The sequence below is a fragment of the Lynx canadensis genome, chromosome D3 (assembly GCF_007474595.2).
Source record: "Lynx canadensis isolate LIC74 chromosome D3, mLynCan4.pri.v2, whole genome shotgun sequence".
Classification (NCBI taxonomy): domain Eukaryota; kingdom Metazoa; phylum Chordata; class Mammalia; order Carnivora; family Felidae; genus Lynx; species Lynx canadensis.
The window spans coordinates 37,465,345-37,473,313 of record NC_044314.2 but is presented as its reverse complement, the minus strand read 5'-3'; the positions used below and the strand labels follow the sequence as shown (position 1 = coordinate 37,473,313).

The 7,969-nt window shown below is 43.4% G+C and overlaps 1 pseudogene; it reads right to left on the bottom strand.

The window, feature by feature from the left end:
* Window positions 1–5,898: 5,898 nt before the first annotated feature.
* LOC115528543 lies at window positions 5,899–6,291 on the bottom strand (annotated as a pseudogene).
* Window positions 6,292–7,969: the final 1,678 nt, after the last annotated feature.

Below are 7,969 nucleotides of genomic sequence, written 5' to 3'. Positions count from 1 at the left end.
TCCCTGTGTTCTCACCGGAGGTGACTCTGCCAGGGATGTAAGAGGAAAGTGGCAGAGCCTGTGAGCAGAGCCCTCTGCGGGAAATACTGATGGACGCAATGGGCAAGCTTGTCCCGGCCAGCCTCCTCCTCGGAAAACAAGGACTCTGAGCCTCCAGGGAGGTTGAGAGGCAGGAGGCCGTTTGGAGAGCAGAAAATCGAGGATGATGAAGGAGCTGGCCAAAGCAGCCTCCCCATCCAGGTCCCTCTTCTTCGAGGTGCTCCCTGAGGAGCACAGGGGATTTCCAAGCAGACAGGCTGGCCCCGTCACTTCCCCAAGTCAGTGGCCCCAGAGTGAGTCTCAAGGCTCACTCTGGCGTAGGAGGCCACAGTGTTGGAAAGAATGACATAGAGCCTTAGCTCTGGGCCGCTTCCTCCCGCCAGCCCTGATGGTCCTCTGGAGCTTGCTAGGAGAGCACCGGGCAGCCTGGCTCACTACAGCCTGCTGAGGGTGGCAAACACCAGCAGGTCCCATGTTGGGACTCCCTGATCCTTAGGGTCTCCAAAGGATGTGGGCAATGTCTACTTCCACTTCTGAGTCCAGCTCTGACCGTCAGGCCCTGGTTCCAGCCTGGTTGTGACCTCCTTTCTGCCACTTGCCCCTTGTCTCCACTTTGCACACACCCTCTGACAGGTAGACCCACCTCCTGGCCGGCAGCCAGTTACCACTGGGCCCCAGCACTTGGGGAGACAACAAGCAAAGAACAGCAGGCAAGGGCCACACCTCGTCCTTAGGAATGTTGGGGCCCAACGGCATGGTGGGCACAGAGCACATTCTCCCTGCAAGTCTGCTGACTCACCGGCTGACCTTAGCAATGAGCAGACGTATGTGGATGCTGCCCTCATATTCTCATTGTCTAAAAGGGGAAACTGGTATGGATTAAACAACTGCAAACGATTAAGTTAACAAATACATCGAAGGACCAAGGGAAGAAAATGCCAAATTCTGTGGAGGCCACCATCCGAGCTCAGCAGGTAGGGAGCAGTCAGACAGGCTTCCTGCGGGAAGTGAGATTTAAGCTGAGACCCGAAGAATGAGAATGAGTTGGCAAGGTGAAGAGCAGAAGAGAGAACCTTCCAGGTGGAGGGAACAGCATGAACGGGGCCCTGAAGCCCAGCTCTGGCCCGAAACCTGCATGTGGACCGGTGAAGGCGGTGGTGTGGGCCGTGAAGGCCTTATCAGCAATGTGACGCCAGCTGGTTTCACCAGAGAACCCTTACCGAGAGCATCTGCATCAGTGACACAACTGTCCCACCAGCAGCAGCGATTTGTTCCCACAGGTTGCTGCCCCACAGAGGGTTCCTGTAATCTGCCAACCCAGAGTCTTCCCGCAGCAGACCAGATGGCCAGCCCATCGGCGACAGCTCAGTCAGTAAACAAGTGACAAGGTTCATCAAGGGGAGTCCCGACCAGGGAGATAAGGACTGTCATGAGTTCTGCTCCGAGTGATAGACCCTGGTCACTTTCTGTTCTATGGAGGTGGTGCATTGGTGTATAGATGCCATCAATTTAGCTAAACTGCCAGAGAACAGGCCCAGGAATTTAGGGGAATCTTCATGAATCGAGGACCCCATTAAGTCAGCAGCTTGCTTTAGGGTCTGTGGTGGGGGCCCTGTTTCCCAAAAGGCGCGTTGCTGTCACTTCCTTATATAATCTAGACATTCGGTAAGGCCAGGCCCACTGGCTCTTGAGTTGCTGTTCCTACGGAACAGAGAGGTCTGTTGGGCTCTTCTCACCTTGCTAGTCATTGAGTCTGAGTTGATCAACCCCAAAATGGGGATGTCAGGTCAAAGTGTAACAAGGCACCCAGGGGTCAAGCATGCGGTTTCAACAAGAGCTTGCTCGTAACCTCCTCAAATAAAACAAGCAAACAGTATGCTGGGGGGCTTGTCCACCAGGTGGCACTGTTACACTAGGAAATGCCCTTGGGTAATCAGGCAGCCATTAAACCTGATGAACACCGATTTCTCTTTCTATCGCTGGAATTCTGTATTGTTTCTGCTGGAGCACCAGGGATGGTTTAGGGAGGAAAGAGGAAAGGGGAAAGTTGCAGTCTACATGACCACTCGTATGTTTGTACATGCTGCAGTTCCGGATGGGAGAATCCCTTCTGGCACTTAGGGGAGGGAAAGTGCAGACACAGAACACATGGATTCTTACTATCCTTCAGCAGGGGGAGCCACAAGGGTACAGCGAATGGCCCACAGGGCCCCACCCACGAGGCCACTTAGGCTTTCCTTCCCTACCTTTCCTTCACCAAAACTCCATCAATTGAATTTAGGAGTCTTTGCATGAGAACATGGATCAAGGAGTCTAACATGCATACGAGTCAGGGACTGCAAAGTCCTTAATACCAGGAGACCAGGCTATCCTCTGGCTAGGAGCTCAGGAAGCACAGGGAGTGGTGGAGGCTAGCCCAGGAAGACAGTGGAAGCAAAGCAAAGGAAACAAAGTCAGCTTCTTTTCTCCCTTCCTTTAGGGTCTATACCTGAGCATGGGCACTTCTTCCTCCCAGTTTCTGGTGCCTGTCCCCTGGGGCTTCTCCCCCTCACTGGCCACCACATTCCAACCTGCAGCTGTTGGTGCTTTGGGCACCCATGCCAAGTGCTGAGAAGTGGCCAGGTAAAAAAGTAGTCAGGGTTTACAGTTTGGGCACACACAGTAGGAGATGTAGGAGAACAGATGCTCAAGCAGGACCGTCTTCCCCAACACTTAAGATAATGTCAAAACTAAGGGCACCTGAGTGGCTCGGTCCATTAAGCAACTGACATTGGCTCAGGTCATGATCTCATGGTTGGTGAGTTCACGCCCTGTGGGGGCTCTGTGCTGACAGCTCAGAGCCTGGAGCCTGCTTCAGATTCTGTGTCTCCCTCTCTCTCTGCCCTTCCCATGCTCACACTCTGTCTCTCTCGCTCTCAAAAATAAATAAACATTAAAAAAAAATGTCAAATATATATTAGATAACTTAAAATGGAATACTAAAAACACACACAAAAAGTTTAACCCAAAGATAGGAAAAGAGAAACAAAAATGAAAAATAGAGGGAATAAGTAGAAAAAAATAATAAAATAGGAGGTCTAGATCCAAATATATTGGTAATTACATTAAATGTAAATGAAGTAAACACACGAATAAAAAAGATTGACAGCATGGAGTTTTTAAAAAGCGATCCAAGTACATCCTGTGTAAAGAAACTCTTTAAATATTATGACATAGGTAGGATAAAAGAAAAAGTATTAAAAAAGAAAAAAACAACTATAACATGGAAGTCCCAAACAAAACAAAGCAAGGGGCAACCATATGAATATCAAAGTAAACTTCAGAGCAAAGAAAATTACAAGTTAAAGACAGACGTTACTTAGTGATAGAAGAACCAATTCACCAAGAAGACATAACAATTCTAAATGTATGATACCCAAAAATAGCGTTTCAAAATATAAGAAACAAAAATTGTCAGAGCAGAAAAGGAGTAGATGTATCCACCATTATACTTGGAAACTGCAACTGTCTTCTGTATGTCATATATAGAAATAAAAGACAGAAAATTAGCAAAGATAGAACAGAACAACACCACCAACTACCTTGAATTAATTGATATTTATAGAACACTCCACACAACAGCAGACTACACATTCTTTTCAAGTGCACATGGAACGTTTAACGAGACAGACCATACTGTGAGTCATAAATCAAACTTTAACAAATTTAAAAGGATTCAAATCATAGAAAATATGCTTTCTGACTACAATGGAATTAAACTATAAGTCAATAACAGGAGGATAACTGAAAATTCTCCAAACACTAGGAAAGAAATGACGTTTTTCCGAAAGAAATCTCAAAGGAAATTAGAAAATATATTAAACTGAAAGAAAATTAATATATAACATATAAAAATTTGTGGGATGTAGCTAAAGTGGGAGATGAGTTTACTGCATTAAGTGTTTATATTACAAAACAAGGAATGTCTCGAAGCAAACACCTGTGCTTCCCTACAAGAAACTGATGGGAGGAGGGGGCAAAATAAACCCAAAGCAAGTAGGAGGAAGGAAATAATGAAGAATGGTTATTAATAAAATTGGAAACAAAAAAAAACAGAAAATCAATGAAACCAAAAAGTGGTTCTTTGAAAGACCAGTAAAATTGATTTTCTCTAGTCAGACTAATAAACAGAAAAGGAAAGAAGACAGAAATTACCAAATCAGGAATGGAAAAGGAAAGGCAACTACAGATCTCATAGACATTAAAACAATAACATCTCTATGCAAATGAATGTGGCAAACTACATGAAATGGACCAAACTGTCCAAACCCACAAACTATCAAAACTCACACATCATAAAACAGGTAACTCTCAATTTTAAAACATCCTTGGGACACCTGGGTGGCTTAGTCGTTTAAGTGTCCAACTTCGGCTCAGGTCATGATAGCGTACTTCATGAGTTAGGGCCCCGCATGGGGCTCTGTGCTGACAGCTCCCGAGCCGGGAGCCTGCTTTGGATTCTGTGTCTCCCTCTCTCTGCCCCTCCCCTACTCACGCTCTCTGTCTCTCAAAAATAAATAAACATTAAAAAAATTTCTTAAACATTCTCATTGCCCCAAAAAGAAACCCTGTGTCCATTAGCAATCACTTCCTATTGCTCCCCAAAAGGCCAGCCTAAGGCCACCATTAATTTATTTCCTGTCTCTATGGATTTGTCTATTCTGGACATTTCATATGAATGGAATCATATAACGTGTAGTCTTTGTGACTGGTTTCTTTCTCTTACCATAATATATTCAAGGTTCATCTATGTTGTAGCGTGGGTCAGTACTTCAGTTCTTTGTATGGCCAAATAATATTCTATTATATAGATATAGCATATTTGATGGATTAGTTATAGACATTTGGGTTATTTCCACTTTTTTTGGTTATTATGAATAATATACCTACAAACATTTGTATATAAGTTTTTGTGTGGACATGTTTTCATTTCTCTTGGGCATATTAGTGAAATTGCTGGGTCATATGGTAACTGTATGTTTATATTTTTAAACATATTTGTTTATTTTTGAGGGAGAGAGCAAGGGAGGGGCAGAGACAGAGGGAGACACGGAAAATCCAAAGCAGGCTCCAGGCTCTGAGGGCTCAGAACAGAGCCCGCCATGGGGCTCGAACTCACGGACCTCGAGATCATGACTTGAGCTGAAGTCAGACACTCAACTGACTGAGCCACCCAGGTGCCCCACATGTTTATTTTTTTTTACAAACTTCCAGACTTTTCCAAAGTAGCTGTACCATTGGCACTCCCACCAACAGTTGTTATTTTTTGTCTTTTTAAAAATTCCAGTCATCCTAATGAATGTGAAATAGCAGCTCATGATTTATATGTGCAGTTCCCTGATGGCTAATGATGTTAAGGCCTCTTTTCAACCGTTTATTGGCCATGTGTAATCTTCTTTGGGGAACTGTCTATTCAGATCCTTTGCCTGTTTTAAAATTAGGTTGCCTTTTTATTATTGAATTGTAAGTGTTCCCTATATATTCTAGATTCGAGTCCTTTATCATATATGATTTGCAAAAATGTTCTTCTCTTCTGTAAGTTGTCTTTTTACTTTCTTGGTGGTGTCCTTTGAAGCATAAAACTTTAATTTTTACGAAGTTTGTTTTATCTTTTTTTTTCTTTCATTGCTTGTGCTTTTGGTGTCGTATCTAAGAATGCTTGTTCTGATCAAGGTCATGCGTGTTTACATCTATATTTTTTCCTAAGACTTTTTTTTTCACATAAAAGTTCTTAGTTTATTAACCCTCTCCTGAAAAATTGGCACAGTCACTGCAGAGCCACTGCAGAATCTTTATTCCTTCTGTTGTCCAGTCTCCGGCTCACTTGTTCCCGGCATCAACCCTGTCTTCTGCAGTCCCCCTGACTTTCTTCATTCTGTCCTTGTGTTCCTTTTGCTGTTTTCTTGAGGTCTGTTTCTTCTCACACAGGCCATGTCTTGCAAGTCTATGTTTGGGTTCATTTTTCTTTGCATCATCCAAGGAATCATAAATCATGCCAAAGCCAGTTGTCTTGCCACCCCCAAAATGGGTTGTGAATCCAAATACAAAGATGGCATCTGGTGTGGTCTTGTACATCTTGGCTAGTTTTTCCCCCAAATGTGTCTTAGGTGCTGCTGCCTTTCCAGGGTGAAGAACATCAATGACCACTTGTTTCCACTGAAGTAGTCAGTTGGTTATGAACTTCCTGGTCTAGAGAGTTACTGTGTCATTCATGATGGCGGCTGAGCTTCAAGCAGCCGGACAGGAAAAGAGAGCTTTCTAAGAGTTTTGTAGTTTGAGCTCTAACATTTAGGTCTAGGATACATTTGAGTTAACTTTTACATATGTATGTTTGAGGAAGCGTTCTTTCGTATATGAATATCAAGTTGCTGAAAAGACTTCTTTCCCCATTAAATTGTCTTGGCACCCTTGTTGAAAATCTATTGACTATAAATGTGAATACGAGTTTATTTTTGGACTCTCAATTCTGTTTCACTGGTCTGTATGTCTATTCCTATGCCAGTAGCATATTTTCCTGATACTGTAGCCTTTTTAAAAGTTATTTATTTATTTATTTTGAGAGAGAGAGAGAGAGAGAGAGAGAGAGAGCGCATGCATGCACGAGCAAAGAGGGGCAGAGAGAGAGGGAGAGAATCCCAAGCAGGAACCCAATGCGGGACTTGATCTCACAACGATGAGATCATGACCTGAGCCAATATCAAGACTCAAATGTGTAGCCAACTGAGCCACCCAAGTGCCCTGATACAGTAGCCTTGTAGGAAATTTGAAATGGGCAAGTGTGAATCCTCCACTTTCTTCTTTGTTTTGGCTATTGTAGGTCCCTTGCATTTTCATATGAATCTCAAGATCGGCTTATCAATTTTAGCCAAAAAGGCACTTGAAATTATACAGAGATTGTGCTGAACCTGTAGGTTACTTAGGGAGTATTGTCATCTTAAACATATTAAATCTTCTCCATTTATTTAGGTTTTCGTTAATTTCTTTCAATAATGTTTATAGTTTTCAGTGTTCAAGGCTTGTACTTCTTAAATTTATTCCTGTTTTATTTTTTTGATGCTATTGTAAATGTAATTATTTTCTTAATTTCACTTTTGGATTATTCATTCCAAGTATACACAAGTACCATTTTTTTTCATATCTTGTATGCACAGTTTATATTTTGGTGTATTGATCTTGTATTCTGTAATTTTGCTGACCTCATTAATTAGTTCTGGATTTTAGTGCATTCCTAAATATTTCGTCTATTCAAGATTATATTGTCTGCAAACAGAGATGGCTGAAGGGAAGATCACATAAAATAGTGCACGTGTCTGGTACCGGGCAAGGTCTCCTTAGGTGACAGTTTCTCTCATGCTTCCTTGTTAGGCGCTATTCCCCTCCTGCTACCACAGCTGGGGGTCCCCTCCTCTGCAATCAGTCCTCTGAAGGCCACCGCTGCTTGGCTGAATTCCCAAGAGTTGAACTACATGTATGATCCCTGCCTGAACCAATTTATTCTAAGCCCTGAGCACCACTTTTAGCCCCCTCGTTGGCCCTGGCTCTGGCGCCTTCTTCCAGGCAGAAAAGCAATCCCAGACCCAAACTGTGCCTCCCCCCATGGTGTCCCCCAAACAGAGGAAGAACAGAAGTGGAGGTTTTCAACAGCCTGCATTCCTTCTTCCCAAGGGCATCCACGCATGAGTCCTGAAGGGAGCGGGTCCTTTGGGGGGTGGGGGTAGGGTACTTAGAGAACAACCCATCTTAGCATAGGGTCCCTCAAACCAAATTCTGAATGGCTCCAAATAAACCAAAGTAAAAAGAGCGACATAAATGCTAATTTTATATGAAAATTATAATATCTATAAATTCTGCCCCATATCTATATTACATGCCCGAGCAGCAGTTTTCAAAC